Genomic DNA, 19,288 nt, shown 5'->3' with positions numbered 1-19,288 from the left:
CTATGTTTAGAATACTAGTACCTTATGAGCTGATTTTTTTTTCTTGTCCACAATGACTTCTTTTATCCCCATTCTATCTAGTTAAAAGGCAAGCAGCTCAACTCCTGTACTGCCTGAGTGGCATGTTAATTTATGAGTGTTCCCACACTTTGTAAATAATTGTTTAGGACAGAAAATGCAGTCCTGTATTATTGATTCAGGAGCTTGGGCTATTTAAATGCAATATAAAAATCAAAAGTGAATCAAAGCCAGTTGCTTTGGAAAGAAAAAAAAAAAAAGAGTGAGTTGCCTCATCATTAGAGAACATTTTGAAGGAATTGAAAAGGCTTTTTTCAGGCTGAGATAAGGTATTTGGTTCAAGAGAAAAAAAAAAATGTTTACCACCAAAAAGCAAATTTCATTAAATGAACATCAAATCTGTGGGGGAACTGAGTCTCTATTGAAGCTGTCGTCCTACTTCTTGCAAATTGAACAATGGTGCTCTAACTCTGAAAGCAGGTGGGTGCCTTGTATTTCCAGTGTCCCACACGGCCTATTTATGTCGTAATAAACTCTGTGTGGGGTTTGGGGCATGGTAGGGAGCAGTGCCTTGAAAGCATTTTGGAAAAGGCTGCATAATCCCACTTGAATCAAGCTTATATGGCAATGCCACCAGAGACCTAATCATATCCTTGTGGTGGTTGTGGTGCTCCGGTGTTCAGTGCATGGATAACTAGAAATATGAATTCAACTAAAATAATGCACGCACAAATACACACGCAGGTTGAAAGAAAGGGATGGTGGGAGAGGGAAGGATTCTATAAGCAGAACACAAAACAGAGGAGAAATAGTTTGATTTAACAGAAATCTGAGAAACAGAGGGAGTCTGTGATTGGCAAAGCAGGATAGTTAAAGACGACTAGCTTAAATGGATATCAAAATGTGAGTGTGTATGTATAAGTGAGTATGTGGTTTCCCATATAGGCTTCAACCTACCATGGCTATTTAGGAGGATCTTTGGTTTATGTCACAAGCTCTAGAGGAAAGGCCTCCAGTTCAGGGGAGAGCTCACGTATTTGGAATTAGAAGACTTTGGACCAGCTCTGTTTCTGCTGTCATCAGCTTGTACTATCTTGGGCCATGGTCTTTCTCACTCTGAGACTCAGTCTCACCATTAGTAAAATGAGAGCTTATGGTTTTCACTATCCTCTATAGCTCTAGTATTAGGTCCTAATTCAAAAACGTGCATACACATACACATCTTTATATATGCAGGCACTTAGGGAGGACTTAGTATTCTTGGCAAAAGGTCATTCTAGCATTTTCTCATGTAATTCTCACAACAACCCTTTGGGTGAGGTGCTATTATCATTCTCATTCTACAGGTGAGGAATCAGGCTTGGGCCGGACATGTTACCTTGCTCATTGTTAATCTGTTACCAGGGAGTATAGAGGAATCCTAAACCCAAGTCCCTAACATAGCGGCAGTACTTTCAACCACTACATGTTTCTGCCCCTGCAGTATTTTATGCTGTTATGAAGATAATTATTTTTATATGGCCCAAGCCTCTAAAGTATTTTCTGCAGTGCATTGAGGCATACAATTTGATATAGACTGGGCCTATGTAGCTGTGGTGAAACAGATAATACACATATTCAGTACCGCTGGTTTGAATCTCTTAATTAATGAGAAAGGTCAGGAAGTAATGGTCTTGCCATTCTATAGTGGCAAGAGTTGGAGGAGGGAAGGTCTTTAATGATCAGAGAAGATTGATTTTCAATCATTGAGCCACATCACTAGCAACTGACTCCATCTAGATATACTGCCCATGCCTCTAAACAAGTGTTTTCAAAGAAAATTGCTCCACAAGGTTAATGATGCTTTACATATATGAACCCAAGAATATTTTTTTTTTTGCAATTATGTTGGCAACTCAAGAAAATTGTGGGTAAAGACTTAGAGGAAGAGCTCTGTGTTTTGAAGACAGTCTCTTCCAACATTGCTAATGAATTCTTCATCCTCAAAAACTTTCATGTCACTTACATCCTGTCACCATCACCACCAACACCATCATCCTCATCCTCACAGCTGGCTCTTTGCATATTCTGTTTAGTGTACTGGATCTGATTTAGAACTGCTATTAGCCTAAATTCAATAAATGGCTATTAAGAACCAATTAAGTGCAGCTTTTTATGAAACATTAAAAGATAAGAAAATGATAAGTTTTACAGAGGTGTTATATTGTGGTAACAGAAACCCAACTTAAGCCCACCTGGCTTAAGCACAAAAAGGGAATAATTGGCTTACACACTTAGGGGAATTTGGGAGTATAGTTGCCTTTAGGCCCTGCTGAATCTGGGAGTCCAAAAACTGTGATCTTGGCTCTGTCTCCCTTTTTTTTTTTAATCATTCAGCTCTGCTTCCCTCTGTGCGTATTGGCTTTATTGAGCTTCATTCTCTGGCAATATCTTCCCACGTTTTGGGAAAGAGACCACCCAAAGTCTGTACCAGTCCAGTTCATGATTTAAAGGAGAGAATTTCCTCCAGTGCTTTTGCATATGTCAACTCACCCTTGGGTTAATCTCTTTGCCAGGGGTATGGGGTATTGATTAACTACCAGAGTCATGTGTTTCTTCTTGTGGCTAGAAGTTGATCCAACATCTGTGATTGACAGCATTACTGAGAGGATGGTATAGGGAAGTTTAGTTCTCCAAATGAAAGTTGATTGGCTAGACAAACAGCATATGTCCACTACACATATGCAGTTATTTATGAATAATTTACCTATTCCAACAAAAATACTTGAAGCACCTAGGAGGAGCTGTGAGGATAAGTAAATTGAAATCACCAAATAAAACAAAGTACAAAAGTATGAAAGAATAGGCTTCTTTGCAGAAAACTAGTGTAATAACAATAGAAACTGGAAAGACGAAACAAAGCTATCCACAGTTTCACCTGTTGAGTCAACTGAATAGAGACTATTAACTATTCAGGGAGAGATATTATCAAATTCATTTCAATCAATCAAGTAGTAAAAAGTTATATTTTCTCTCTTTAGAGTCAACTAACTCACTCTCTTACTTTAACTCTCCCTCTTTCCCCCTCAGTCTCAATTATTTTTTTCAAACATATGTGAATATTTGCATGAAAATACCTATTATAGATAAAAACTAGTTTGAGGTCTTGTACAAACCATAAGGAAGCACAAAACCCAATAAGTATGTGGTAGGATCACGGTTATGATTGCAATATTATCACAACTTTGCTGGTCTAATAGTAGCCAACCAGTTACTGCAGAACTAATTTCCTCCTAGATGATGAGGAGGGTAGATGTGGTTCAAGGTGATGAAAATCTGAATGCTTGTGAGATCTGGAAAACCAAGTGAGCGAAAATAGTTCTGGGTTCAGTCAGTCTCACTTAAAAATTAGCTTTAAAAGCCCTATTACTTAAACAAGTTGCCATTGTTAATGCTATTATGTTCTTCTCAGAAATGCTGTTGCTCCTAATTTGAATCAAGTTCTTCCTTTAGGCCTAATTAAGCAGATGAATGACATTTCTGAAGACCACAAAGTTAACATGTTCAGTCTACAGCAAAGCCAGGGATGCTGGATATGATGGCTTAGAATTTGCACTTCCAGAAATAACTATTCTCTTTATTCTGGGAAGACATTGATTGGGTAAGAGAAGAAAACTACTTCATTAATATTTTTATTTATTTTATTATTATTATTATTTTATCATTTACCCTTTTCCTACCAAAAAAAATGAAAATAGATTTGTGGAGAGCATTTGTTTGTTACATCACTGGCATCCATTCATTTTTTCCTGCCAAACAGTACTTTGTTTCTCTCTTAAGAAATTTACCCTACTCTTAGCAGTACGGTTTGTGAGAGATTGACCCCACTCTAAGCTTCAGGGATGGTCTTGATTGGTTTAAGGCAATCCAAGTGTCCCAGGGCCATTGTGATTAAATCAGGGATGGACACATGACCTATCTAGTGCCAATGAACTTATAAGAAACTGAGACTTCCAGGAAAATGAAAGCCTTCTTCTTTAGAAGGAACTACAGCAGCGTTCCACTCGCTGCCCAGGCACAATGCCAGACAGGCATCTTTTCACTGTGAGGTGAGATTGTACTTGTGAATGAAGCAGAAGACGCAGGGCCACTAAATGCAAAGTAAGAAAAAAGAGGAAAAGAAAAAGCCACAATCACAAACCTGGTTCTGGTCACAGTGAGCCCTGAATCATTTTCTCCTGAAGAGGGACTACTCCTGAACTAAGGAGATCCAGGAACCAGTAAATTCCCTTTCTTGATGTAGACGGTTTAGACAGACTTAGGCAGTAGAAGAGTCCTAATGTAGTTAAGCCACAAAGGTCTGAAGAAGATAGTGAAAAATTACCCACGACCCACCCACCTAGATATATTAATCATTCCAATATTGATGGGATATTAGGTTGTTTTGGATTTTTCCAGATGGATTAGGGAAAAATTAGATAATTATTTCTGTACTCTTGAGATAAAGGAGAACTTTTTAAGTATTTCACCAAAGCTAGAAACTATAACGAAAAAGATCAATTTCACGTCATAAAAGTTTAAACCTTTTACATAGAAAAATAGTAACAAAGTTAAAAGATAAGACAAACTGGAAAAAAGATATGCAGCAGTTATGTTGGATGACGAATTAATGCTACTAATATATACACAACTTCTACAAATTAGTAATTAAAAGTTGAATGACTCAGTAAAAAATGGGCATGAGGAATAAATAGGCAATTCACATACGAGGAAATACATATATATAACCAAATAATTGGCTCTACTTCTGACTAGCTTTGGGACTTGGAGCAATCGACTTTAGTTCTCTACTTTACAGTCTTGTCATTGGTTAAAACAGGCATAATGACACCTGCTTCACAGCATTTTTATAAACTCAAAACGAAGAAAGATCAAGTAAAATATTTTACGAATATAAGAAATTAGATTTGGGAATTGGCCTCCAACTTTACTCAAATTGTTGTCTCACCTCTCTCATTTTGCTTATGGAGGAAGAAAAACAACAACCAAAAAAGTCCCTGTGATTCAGAAAGTTCAATTGCAACTTTTGATTGTTAGTTATTGATCACATGACAATACCCCATTTCGGGAAATGGATTTGATGACCAAAACAATTGAACTACAACTAAAACAACAAGTTTAATGTGAAAGTTGTTGAGACATTACCATAAAATACTCATGGCTAAGGCTAGAGAGGAAAATTATTACAATTATCAAGGGTTTATTCCAGATAAGATAGTGTTTTAAATACTTTGCCAGCATTATCTTATTTAATCTCCACAATGACCCTATAGGAGTGTTGCAAAACCTGTTTTTTGGAAAATGAGACTCCCAGAAATTAACTTGCTCAGCTAATAAACAGCAGAGCCAAAATGTGATTTCAGGCCATATTCACATGCTCATACTTCTCCTTCTTTTAACCTTTATGTTATAGTCAGATAGCAATTTTGAATTTTTTAGAAATACTAGAATAATGTGAGGATCATATGCTTAACGTGTTTCTTTTATTTTCTCTATGTATATACCAGTCCCCTAGTCCCAATTCAAGACTGAATGTTGAGCAAATATTTGAGTAGCCAGTGAGTGCCAAGCACTGTATTTGATGTTGAGAAGTTTAAAAAATGAGGTTGGGCAGTGTTTCTGCCCACAAGAGCTCATTATTTCTTTTTCTCTCAGCTCATAGCACATGCTGCTTTATTGTTAGGTACTCATTGAATGCATTAATATTTACATTTGCATTATTAATCTTTCTAAAACTCAGGGCTATGAAATTTAACACTCAGGTTCAAATCCTCACTTCACTACTTGCTAATTGTATAACTTTGTGCAAGTTTCCTCCTCATCAAATTGGGACAATAAAAACTATTTGATAGCAGTGATGTGAGAACTATTATTATTATTATTTTTTTTTTTTTGAGGAAGATCAGCCCTGAGCTAACATCCATGCCAATCCTCCTCTTTTTGCTGAGGAAGACCGGCCCTGAGCTAACATCTATTGCCAATCCTCCTCTTTTTTCTCCCTAAAGCCCCAGTAGATAGTTGTGTGTCATAGTTGCACATCCTTCTAGTTGCTGTATGTGGGACGCGGCCTCAGCATGGCCGGAGAAGCAGTGCGTCGTGTGCGCTCGGGGATCCAAACCCGGGCCGCCAGTAACGGAGCGCGTGCACTTAACCGCTAAGCCACGAGGACGTCCCCGGTAATGTGAGAATTAATCAAGATGTTTTATATAAAACACTTATCAGAGCACCTGGAACACAGTGAGCACTCACCAAATGATCAATTTTATAACAGTTATTTTGGCTGATTTCTGTGTTGGAGTCTGAAAACGCCACATTTGGATGAAAAACCTTAGCCTATTTTGGTTTCATCAAAAGTAACAATGAGTTGAACCAATGTAGCTCTACACAGGAAAAGATAATTTTTAGTTTGAGGACACTGGGAACTTTAAAGAATTTCAGTTTTCATAACATTTCCAAAAAGAAGAGCAACATATTTAGCTGAGACCTTTCATCACAGAATTGGAAATTTTCAGGAATTCTTGCTGGGACTGAAGTGCCCATGGATTTCTTCATCTCAGGGCAAAGTCAGCAGCAGAGAACAGCCACAATTGGAATACTCCTGATTACAGGATTTTAAAGGATTCCTCATGGTTTGTTATATTCCAAATTATATACGTTTTTATTTTAATATCCAGTCCTCTGACAACCCACTGGTTCCCAGAGGATTCTATCAAGGATAGAACAGCATCACATTGCATCTCTCCCCAAAATGAATTTGCCGTCTGTTGTTATATCAATATGACATTGTGTACCGTAGCATATTTCAAATACACACCCATTTACATAATGCTTAGAAAACCATCTTTCCATGATGCATAAAGCTTTCCATCCATTCCCCTTATTTATTGCTGTTATTGGAGGCTGACACACCTCATATAGAGGAGACAGTGTACAAGTTAAATGGGGCTGTTCAGCAATGAGAATCCTTAGTGTGGGCTTTAGCTCTGTCTGGACAGAAGCAACTAGATGCTCTTTCTACCTGAAAGGACATTAGGAGATCTTTCATTTATTATAATCTGTTTCATCCTGTGCATTTCCTATTTATTTTCACTATTCTGTAAACCCTATAAATCCTTCTGGCAGGATTCACCAGTATTTAAAAATTATTTTGTATTGTTTTTATTGGTGGTAGATTTTTCCCTTTAAATAAGTCTTTTAAGGACTTTGGCTTAGATATCTGTTCTTTCTGTTCCAGGCTGTTTTCCTCCCAGATTGAAGCTGTTCCCAGGTATGTCATTGAGACTCCTGGGAAACAAACTCTGAGACAGAGTTAGGAGTGCAAAAAATTTGTTGGGGAGAAAGACCCGTAAAAGGAGTGGGGAGAGGATAGGATTGGGAACAGAGACCTGTCAGACCACAATGCAGACACTGCAAAGTCTCTAGCAGAGCAGTGGGATTCTTCGGAGTCAAAATCACCCATTAGAAGATTCTTGTGTTGGACAGAAACGGCTTGGCCCTTACACTAGGGCCTTGCCCAGTCACAGGCTTGGGCCACACACGGCGGAAAAGCTTTGGCAGACCCAAAGGAACTAACAGCGGGAGGCTGTCAGCTAACCAGAGTCCTGGCAGCTGGGCAGCAAGTCCTTTCTTGAAGTGGGATCTGAGAGTGCACCTTTGGGTTTGTCCCTTGGCTGATATCCCACTAGTACAAGGCAATATTTAATTGTTTTCCCTTCAAGTTGGAGGTTTGGAAGACATGAGGAGATATAGGGGAACATATGACTCTCTTCCTGCTCTAAAATACCCTTATAACTGCAAAATCCTGACTGCCTAACTGTGAGCTGTTGGGGAAAAGACTGATTGCCACTGTCAGCTTGCAAGTCTTCTGGAGATACCTTATGGCATAGACAACAGTGCTGAATTTTCATTTTAGTCTTTAACCCTAAAAGCCAAGTGGAGACAAACGTGGGTACCTCTTATTGTCTCAAATGAGCCAATCACCAAACTAGTTCCATAGTTCATTGAGAATTTACTGGAGAATAATACTCATAACTTGTCAAGGATATTAAAGTCCTACCATTGGTCATGAATTTCAGGAAATCAGTTAGCCATGCTATTAGTTAATCAAGAATCCCTGCTGAAGTGCTGGAATTGAATGCACAGAAAATCTCACACTTATTCAGAGGACAAATGTGCATGTTTCTATGAATGCTTGTACCTTATGATGCTTTCCCACAACCCATCTTCTTCTCATCTCAATCCCTTGCTTTAAACAAGGGTTTGTGTTTGGTATAAAGTTGGTTAGGCGCGTGTTTATTACTCAGTGGATCACACCATAGGCCCAGCATTTTGCATCTTCAGGTGGTATTTTGCATCTGCCAGTTACATAGTCTGCCTATAGATGCTGCCTATAATATTCATTAGGTAAGTTGACCTGACTCACTGATGGTTCCTTTACAAAAGGAATATTTTATTGATTAACTATAGACATAATTAGGGATGTCTAAAATCCTGACTTTGAACTAAGAGAAGTTTTAATCATAAAGCCCTTGTCTCCTAGGTCATCCTCTTCTCTTCTCTTTATTGGACAGAAAGACCCTCGGAAAAATATGTACTTCCATAGAAAAGCCCTTTTCCACCCCAGAGACTCATTTTTCATCTGTAAAATGATGGAATTGGACTAAGGGATCTTTAATGTCTCATTTAGGTCTGTGCTCATGTGTTTCAGAGGCAATGCCTTTCCTCTCTGAAGACTAATAAGAAATAATGACTGGACTGCTTCTGCTGGACTCATTCCCACTCACGGAAACAGGTGGAATATGGTACCAGGCTCTAGGAGGGAAAGAGAGAGCCCTTAAATCCAGAGGCCTCGAGAGAGGTTTGACAATGTAACCTATGAAAAGGAGCCTGGAAGTAATAATAGTTTTTCTTCACTTAGTGCTTACAATGTGCCCTTAACCATGACAAGCATTTTACTTTTATGACAGCCTTATGAGAATGGTATCACTGGCACCATTTTATAGATGATTCAGAATGAGTCTAACAACAAATAAGCAACATGGCTGTTGTCATCGGACTTTTAGGAGGCTGAGCAAGGTACAGACATGGATTCCACCTGACTCTATCATTCTCAATCACCACACTCTACTTGCCTGGTCTTTTTATTGGTTCATTCATTTTATGTCTAGGTATCAAGAGCCTGCTCCATACAAGGTTTGATCAAAGAGAGGGTGAATTTTTGGTGGGAGTGGGTCTGTGCTGGAGATCAGGAAGTTCTCTGTGCCCTTTCTTGTTTTGACCATTTTGTATTTGCACTGTGGCTCTTCCCTGATGGTGACACTATGCAATTTCCCTTCTGACAATCCCGAAGCCAGCGCCTCATCAAAAGGAGCCCTGGTGTCCGAGGTTGGCAGTATCTTAGTCACAGCTTTTAATTCTCTAATTCATTTGCTGGAAGGAAGTGTTGGGGATTGCAAACAGGCATGGCGAGGGCATCAGTTTCTTTCCCTGTAACATCCTAAAGACTATGAACTTGCAGAGCAGGGTGAGAGAGTGCTCTTTAAAAGGACACAGCAGGGCGGAAGGTGGTGACTATGTGGGAAAAAAATCATAGGTCACATTTTCCCCCAATTTGTGCCATTACTTTCAAGTCATTATTTCACAAAGCATAGAACTTCCTTGTGCTTATCTCTATCTTTGAATATATCATACAATAACTTGTTTACTTTTTAATCTTTACCAGAAAACTAGCCCCATGTGTATTGTTTACTTTGAGTCATTAGCACCTAATGTGTCCTGGACACAATTTCTTTGTATTTATTCAACAAATACTTAATGGGCACTATTATGTGCCAGGCACTGTTTTAGGCATTGGAAATGCAATAGTGAACAAGACAAATTCCTCCCAGCATGAGCTCACGTTCAAGTGAAAAGACAGAGAGTAAATTAGCAGAGAGCCAGGCAAACATGTTTGTATAACGCAGTTTCATGCAGTGACAAAGTGTAAACAGAGAAATAAAGCCAGGTAAGAGGTTATGTATTCTCTTTAGATAGTATGTTCAGAAGGTCCTTTCTAGAAATACAAAAATTACAAAAGAGTCAGCTCTGGGGGTAATAATATTGCACGTAGTAGAAAAAGCAAATAAAGGCTCAAGACAAGGATGAACTTGACCTGTTTGTAGAATATGAAGCTAGTGAAATGGAATAAACAAAAAGAAAATGTTACACGAGAATTCACGGTGGTGAGGTAAGTAGAATTGAGTTTATAGAGAGCCTTGGGTCTATAATAAGTTGGAAAAAATCCTTGCTCAACAATTATTTATTGAATATTGACTATACAGCAGTCACTGTTCTAGGTGCTGGAAGTACAGTTATAAACAAATTAGATGCAATTTCCATCCCTTGGGGAGCTTACATTAATGGGATAGAGACAAACAATAAGTCAGATAAATTATGTACTCACAAACACACACATATATATTAAATATTAATTAGTGATAAGTGGTAAAGAGGAAAAAATTGAAGTAGGAATGAATGATATCAAATTTGGGACAGAGTGAAGGAGGCTTTGAAAAGATGGAGACAAATTGAAGGAAGTTAGAAAGGAAGCCATGTAATTCTTCTTTGGGGAAAGTACCTTCCAGACAGAGGGAATAGAAATGAAATTCACGGATGAGCCAAAAGACCAGTGTTGCTGGGATGACAGGAACCAGAAGGAGAGTAGCGGGAGATGAGGTCATTGACGAAATGGGAGTCAGATTATATAGAGCCCTGCAGGTCATGGTAAAGACTTTGTCTTTTATTCTAAGTAAGATGAAAATCCATCTTCGAGCATAGGACTGCCACAATTTGAATAACATTTCAACAGGTTGCTGGTTTGAAAACAGAATAAAAGGAAGTAAGGGTGGAAGCAGGGAGAACATTCCAACAGAAATGTAATGCAAACCATAAAAGCAAGCCACATATATAATTTTTAATTTTCTAGTACCCACATAAAAAGTCAAAAGAACTAGATGAAATTAAAATTAGTGACATATTTTATTTAACCCAGTGAGATATTTTACATTATTTCCACATTAAGTCCTTGAAATCCAGTGTGTATTTTACACTTGCAGCATATCTTACTTTGGACTAGCTACATTTCAAGTGCTCGATAACCACATGTGGCTACTGGCTACTATACAGGATGTCACAGAAGACTATTGCAGTAATTCAGGTGATTGAAGATGGTAGTGCAATGAAGGGGTCAAATTCTGGATATGTTTTAAAGGTAGAGCCAATAGAGTTTGCTGAAAGAATGAATGGATGAATGGATGAGATAAGGAATTAATTGAAATAAAGGAACTTCTAAAAAGGAAATTAAATCGTAGGCAATTTAGGATATTTAATAAATTTCAAATATATCTCAAAGCCATCTTACACTTAAGCTACTGATACATATTATAATCGGTTGCCCCACACTAGGTTATGGAGGCCTGTTAAGAGCACTTTTCAGATTGCTAAAGTATGTGGGCTTAGGAGCCAGTGAATGACTTTGTCATAGGAAAAGCAAAGTGTGAGTGCAGCAGAGGACCATGAGGTGGTTCTTATGGGGGCTTTCTTCTCTGATTTACAGAAGAACCTCCATAACTACACACCTTCTAAGGTCTTGGGTTAGGAGGTCATATGAGGTAGTATTGATCCTCTTCTGGGATTTTCCAAATAACAATCTGACATAATTGAGCCCCATCTAATCCCAGGAGGGGTTCCTTTTACTAATTCATCCATCCAAAATGGGTACATGTCTGTAATTTATACAAGTGTACAAATTCACACTCCTTTTCACACAAAGGTACGATATATGCTAGGGTAGCCCAGAATTTGACCTGAATTTTGTTTGAGTTGTCCATCCAGTGTTGAGAACTTTTTAATTTGAATGGTCTTAGTTAGGACATACAATCTTTATCAAGTGTTCCCCAGTCTCCACCATCTCCTATGGCATCAGGCCTGGTCATTGGGTATAGTGGGAATATTTTCCCAACACTCCTAGAAAAAGCTATGAGATTTATCCAGATTGGGACAGTCCAGTCCTGAATTGGTAACTGTAGCCACTGGATAAGCCTAGATTATTGGTTCACTACTGAAGCACAAAATTGTGACAGGGTACCGCCAACCATATTAATTCCCAAGTTAAAAACATGACTTACATGGAAAGATAGAATGGATGCCAAAGAGCACAATAAAAAAATTATATATATGTGTGTGTATATATAAATGCACACACACACATATATGCAGAATATCATCATATATATTTGTTAATATATATAATGATAGATTCCATTTATGGAGAGCTGACACTTTTGCTCTTTAAATCCACACAACCCTATGAAGTAGGTATAGCTGTTCTCACTGTACAAATAAGAAACTAAAAATAAACTGAGCCTTAAGAAGTCAAATAACTTTCCCAAGTCCACATAGTTGATGACAGAAATAGCTGGGGTTCTGACTCTGAAGCCTTGTTCTTACCCACTGCACTATGACTGCATTGACACAGTAGTTGGCGTTAGTCGATGTTACCCATAGGTAGAATGGGTCTTTTCTGTACTGTAGGAATTACTTTGAGCTACCAACCAGTGTGCTTCAAACTGCTCTTTAACTTGGCTCTTAAGAATGTGTTAGCATTTAGTGGTTACTTCTTGCCAAACATTCTGAGAGAGCATTCCTTGTGCTTGGTGCCAGTGCTACTAATGGGCTGGCTCTTCCTGCAGGATGCGTCAGAGAGTCAGTTCCCAGTCAAAGACTATCAGTAGATGCTGAGCAGGAAGACAGAAAGAATGTAGCCCTCAAAGAAAATTTGGAAAGGCAGAAATGAAAAGGAAAAAAATAAAAAGCTAAAGAAGTAGTGAGCAAGAGTAAAGCACTGGGAAAAAAAATCAAACTCCTCTTATCACTCACACAAAGCCAGACATTAAGAAGAAAGGAAAAGAGATGTACCAGTCCAAACCAAATCAATGACTAAAAGTCTGAAAAAAAAATGCATGAAGGGAAAGAAAAGCCGAAGATAAAAAGACTCTGTGCTCTGAAAAGACATGAGTGTGCGTGAGTGGCTTCTTGATCTGATAGAACCATACCTTCACTGTTTTGGCAGTCTCCCACTATGTTACATACACGAGTTCCTGAACCATAATTGATTTTGGTCTCAAGAATGAAATCCAAAGCCCTTAGTAAAACGTGTAGAAGCTAAATAGTGAAGGATTTGTGAGGGAGGGTGGGATGGGCAAAATACTCACTGGGTATTGCGGGCTTGTTATTTGAAAAATCAGTGCATCTAAGGGAACAAAAGAACAAAAAATGGAAATGGCAAAAAAAAATAGTGCATTTATTTGAAAACTATGATGTCTGAAATAAGAGAACATAGTACCAGTCAAGACGTCAGCCATCTCCGGTGCTGTAGAGCGTGCATTCTCAGTGGGAGCAACAGCACTCTTAAGGGGATGAACATCAGTTTGGTGGTGGTAGTGGAGGGGAATCTTACTTCTTCAACGTATAAAGCACAGATGTGCTTAGAATACATAAACAAATACACAGTGATATATCTGTGATACTAAAATGTCATGAGGAACTAGAAAAAGGTGTCTAAAATGTTTCTTTAGTGAGGAATAATGAAAAAAGGTAGAGTTACTCATTTGCAGTGGGGAAAAAGAAAAAGAACACACCGAGAATGGGTTGGCATGTAGAGAAATTGAATCCTGTACGTGGTGTTAAAACTGTTCTCTGTGCAAATATAGACGATTTCATCTCTGGGTCAGATTATTCCTATTTGCCAAAGACTGTAATTTATCAACCCCAGATCTTATTTCTCTTTTCCTCTCTTAATCTGTCAGGACATTTATAATCCAAATTGTCCAACTGACTCAAAGACACCCCCCTTTATCACATCCGTTCAACAATTATTATTGAGCACGTACTGTATGCTAGATACTCTTGTCTAGGCAATGGTGAACAGATAGACAAAAATAATCAAATAAATAACTAAGTGAATAAGATGATTACAAATGATAATCATTGCTCTTAGGAAATTCCACAGTTCCAATAGTGACTGGGCATTAGGAGTAAGAGAAGGTTGGCTAATTTAAATGTAGTGGCCAGGAATCCTGCTCTAAACAGGGCACACATGAATAAGTTTTATTTCATAGTAAATCTTTTTCTCCTGAAATAGATTAAAATTAGGTCTGAAGGAGAAGGAATGGGCTAGGATTTAAATCATGCTCTGCCATTATTTCGTTCTTTGATTCATTCCTTCATTTACCTCAAATTTTCAATTTTATTGAAATCCAAATTTTGTACCAATGCTATGCTAGGCAGTTTGGCATTTATTCATTAATTCATTCAGACGACATGTATTTATTGAATGCCTACTAGGTGCTCTATCCTAGCTGTTTGTAACAATCAGTGAACCAAAGAGAGTTCATGACCAATGGTGGCCAGGGGTGTGGTTTTTATTATATTAAATTGCGATGTTTGTTAGACCTCCAGGTGCAGATGGTGAGTCAGTAGTTGGATTTACCAATCCAGAATTTATGAGAGAATTATGGCCAGGAAATCGAAATTTGGGACTCATCAGCAGAGAAATGAAACGTCAAGTTACGAGATTAGTTGGGTTCACCAAGGGAGTGAGCATAGCGAAGTGAAAAGGATCAATGACTGAACTCTGGGACACTTCAGTATTATGAAGTTAGGGAGAAGAGAAGGAACCAGCGAATGAATCTATGAAGGAAAGATCAGTAGAATAAGTGGAAAACCAAGGAACTGTGTTGTTCTGGAATCCAAAGGAAGAAAATGAATCAAAGACATTGAATAACCAACTGTGTAAAATGCTGCTACTAAGTCAGGTAAGCTGAGGGCTGAGAATAGACTATAATATTTAGCAACACAGAGATCACTTGTGACCTTGATATAAGCAGTTTCAATAAAGCCTGATTGGAGTAGTTTTAAGAAAGAATGGGAGGAGAACAATTAGATACAATGAGTATAGACATGTTTTTAGAAGAGTTTTGCAACAGCAGACAGCAAAGAAATGGGCTGGAAGCTGGCAAGAGAAACAAGGTAAAAAGAAGGGTTACTAAGATTGGAGAAATAATAGCATGTTTGCATACTGATGAGAATTATGCAGTAGTGAGTAAAAAAATTGATGATGTAGGGGCCGGCCCGGTGGCGCAAGCGGTTAAGTGCGCGCGCTCCGCTGCGGCGGCCCGGGTTCGCTGGTTCGGATCCCGGGCGCGCACCGTCGCACTGCTTGGCAAGCCATGCTGTGGCGGCGTCCCATATAAAGTGGAGGAAGATGGGCACAGATGTTAGCCCAGGGCCGTCTTCCTCAGCAAAAAAAGAGGAGGATTGGCGGATGTTAGCACAGGGCTGATCTCCTCACAAAAAAAAAAAAAAAAAAAAAAATTGATGATGTAAGGAGGGTCAGTTTCTGGAGAGTTGTTCTTACATAGGTGAGAGGAAGTGGGATTTAGTGTGCAAGTGGAAGGATTAGCTTTCCAGGGGGTGCACATATTTTGTCTACGGTTATAGTCATGAAGGCAGAGTATATGGATTCAGATACTGAGAGGTGGGGAGATATGGTGAAGGGCATCTGTGGAAGTTTTCTTATTGCTGCTTCAACTTTCCCAGGATGTAGGACATGCAATGAAAAGCTGAATTCCCATACCACTTATAAGCTACATGATTTCAAATAAACAATTCAATGTGTTTGAGTTTCAGTTTCCTCATCTGTGAAATTGGAATAAAAATATTTATCTCTAAGTGCAGTAATAAGGATTAAATGTGACGTTATATCGAAAAAATACTAGCCTGGTACCTGCACCAACAAGCGATGTTGGCCAAAATTGACCTCAGTATAAGCAAAAAATAATTAATATCTTAAATAGTGTATGTCACCTAGATTTCACTCAGGGGGACTTGCTTTGTTGCAGGGAGGCAGCCAATAACTAAGAATAGCATGAAATGAAGGTGGGATTGGCTTAATCATTAAGAAGTACGTTTATAAAAGACTTAGTATATTTGTCATCTGGCCTCTGACCAAGGAGAACTGACTAAAATGTTTTCACCATAATTCTCCACACACCTGTTGGTACCTACTAGCTTGTAGTGACGGTGATCCACTGAACATGGGGAGAAAACAAATGTCAATGTTCAGTCTCCCGTCTCAGGCTAAGTGTTCCCGGCATGTGAGATATCACCCTGATTAAAGTGTCAAATGGCCCCTAATCACATTAAAATGAAATGTGACCAGAGCATACCAAGAAATGGGACATCCCTGTCACCTTTTCTCTTTTCCCCATAATAGCAATATCTATCTGCTATATTCCAGATAATGTGAATGTCTATTCATATTGTGGGGACAACGAGATGACTTGCATTTGACAGATCTCATTATGCTAAAAATCAACTGCTCTAAAATTAACATAGGCTCTTATTAAAAGTGATTATGCAAAGCTTCTCCAGTGCCTGGGATTTTCACCAGGCAAATTCTTTCCTCATATCCTTTCTTACTCCCTTTCCTCTTTATGTATTTTTTTAAAAACTGGGGTCATAATTTAGGGTTCTAGTACAGTTGTAACTAATGTCTGGAAGGCTAAAATGTTTATCCACTACAGATATTTACCAGCACATATCAGATGCCCATGATATTGGAGTCAACATTGAAACCATAGCTCGGGTCTGTGATTCTTTATCAAAAAAACATTTTTTCTTATTTTTGAGCCTATAAAGTTAACTCTGTGAGAGTAGGGAGTTTACACTGTTCAATGGTTCTTTTTCACTCACCCAGAATAATCCCTGGTATTATTACATATTAAGTACCCAATAAATATCTTTTGGGTGAATTAATGTTAATTAATATCTCTCTGGTGAAAATAAGCCTGCCATTGAGGATTTTTTGTTAAAAATCTTAGGAAAATAATAGCCCCTTCGATCAGAATTTTTTTCAGGAATCCATCTCCAATGAACATCCCCAAATTAAAATAAATGGCCTAGACTCTGTACAACAAATATCCATTTCTTCCTCTTGAAATCATAATTTGGCAATAGTTTCCCTCATTTTTCAACAGATTGAACTCTGAAGGAGGTAAAGGTGAAAAGGATGAAATGTGTCCAAGACACACTTAAAGCCATGAGTGTGTTTTAAAGTGTTTGTGGCCCAGTCAACTGCTTATATATGAACCTTGAATCTTTTACTGCGGAAAATTAAGTTTGTCCCAAGTTGGAATACAGGAAAAGTTTGAAATAGTCAAAGTGAGATAAGGAAACAAAATGTTATCTAGTGACTTTATTTCGTAGCTTTTGTCAAGCAAGACTCAGATGATTGCCAGAAGGACAATCAGGTGTATGATTTAGACTAAAGATTATAAAATCAAATGTCTACAGAGAATAGACAGATGAACATGTGCGTGAGTCTGTCAGGGTAGGAAAATAGTTTGAGTTGAAAATGTGGTGAACTAGCACATGCCTTATCTAAAAGCATTCAAATCAATTTCTATCATGAACAATGGGTAAGCCAGAAGTAATCCAAGTAAGACTATGTAAGAAAGTTATTTGCTTAGAGATAGAGAAAAAGAAGGCCACATTCTTGTCCTCTTAATTGTATTTTTTTAAAGTCTTCACTTTTAATAATACAGAGAATTTAAATAAAAATCTCTTGAGTAGAGAGCGTCATTTTTTTTTCCTTGATAGCATGCCATGCCCTAAGAACAGAGTTCCATATTAGGCAGAGAGCATGAGTTTTTAAAAGATAAGAAGTATAGGGGGAATAAAAACTTGTTAGTACTAAGGCACTATTTAGCATAAGTAGGTTTGACAGTGCAAGAAATTGACATTCAGAAAGGGAAATATACATAGCGAAGGTTCGTATTATAGTGATTTGTTCTCTAAAATTCAACTACGTCTGGAGAGGAAATGGGAAGAGAGCAACGAAATCTTTAATGGCATGACATGGGTAGTAGTATGCAGAACTTACAGAGTCACGTGGCAGATTGTAAAAATGATATACACCTCACTTTCCTCCATTTACACACACGTACACTTCAACACTCCCCTCCTGAGATTTTGGTCTGCTAGGTCTGTAGCGGGATCTCTATTTTTAAAACACATCCCAAGGAATTCTAATGCAAGTGGTTTATGGCCTATTATATAGAAGACTTTGTTTGAAGGCATATAGTCTTTTCAGATGCTTAAAATTCATCTGCAACAAAAGAGTTTGGAAGTAAAAAATAAAGAAACACCCAAGGTGGAGGGAAGGATAATTCCGATAGCAATAACGGTGTGCTCAAGAAAGAAAGCTGGAAGAGTGAGAATTTTTCACTGAAATTTTAATAACTAATGGCATTTTAGGAGGAACTACAGCGTGCAAACATCTGGAGAAGGAAGGATTTTGAATTTTTGTATTCATTAAACAAACATATATTTAGTGTTTAATCAGATTGACTATTAAAGGATTTAGAATGTCTGTACTACATGGCGTTTGGAAAAATTACAATCTCAATGCAAGGATGGGAAACAGGGTTCATCTTATGTGCTAACACTGTTTAATTGGCAGTGGTTGCCTGGAGCGCTCTTGACAGATTGAAGAAGGCTCCACCTGGGCTCCGAAGTAAAGTGTGCACTAATCAATTAGTGATGTCTGACCTGGAAATGGAGATGAATGTAGTTGCACTAATGACACAGGTTCTCTTTTCCTGAGATAGTCTTATTGTTGTATTTGGAAAATATATCAAGAGGATTTTTTAATGTTTCCCTTCTACCTCTCAAGTGAATGCATAAATTGCACTGGCACCCAGAACAATTCTAGGCATTGCTGATGCTGAATAATTCGTGTGTGCTTGAATTGATGTCTCCTATTTAATACTTAATGGCAACCCAACAAACTCTACAATCTCACATCTCTTTGGAGACAGCCATAGTTCCTTATTTCTCTATGTCTTAGCAAATATATGGTTGAGAGTGCTTGTTAAGCAGTAAATATTTACAAGTTGGAGAAGTTAGAACTGTTAAGCGGCTAGTTGAACATCATTGAACAGCATGGTAGTTTGGGGAAGGATGGCAGAGGCAGATGTCCCTGTTAGAGACCTGTCATTTAAAACAATCACAAAGTGATGACTGTGAAATGCCAACTGAATGCAGGGAGAAAGAGAGTAAATTTGCACTGTGGCAAGATAGCTCCTCCTGAGAGTCAGACATTCAAACTAGACCCAAGATTGAGACCTCAAAA

The sequence above is a fragment of the Ceratotherium simum genome, chromosome 4 (assembly GCF_057802395.1).
Source record: "Ceratotherium simum simum isolate JZ-2026a chromosome 4, ASM5780239v1, whole genome shotgun sequence".
Lineage (NCBI taxonomy): Eukaryota > Metazoa > Chordata > Mammalia > Perissodactyla > Rhinocerotidae > Ceratotherium > Ceratotherium simum.
This window is presented reverse-complemented; position numbering follows the sequence as displayed.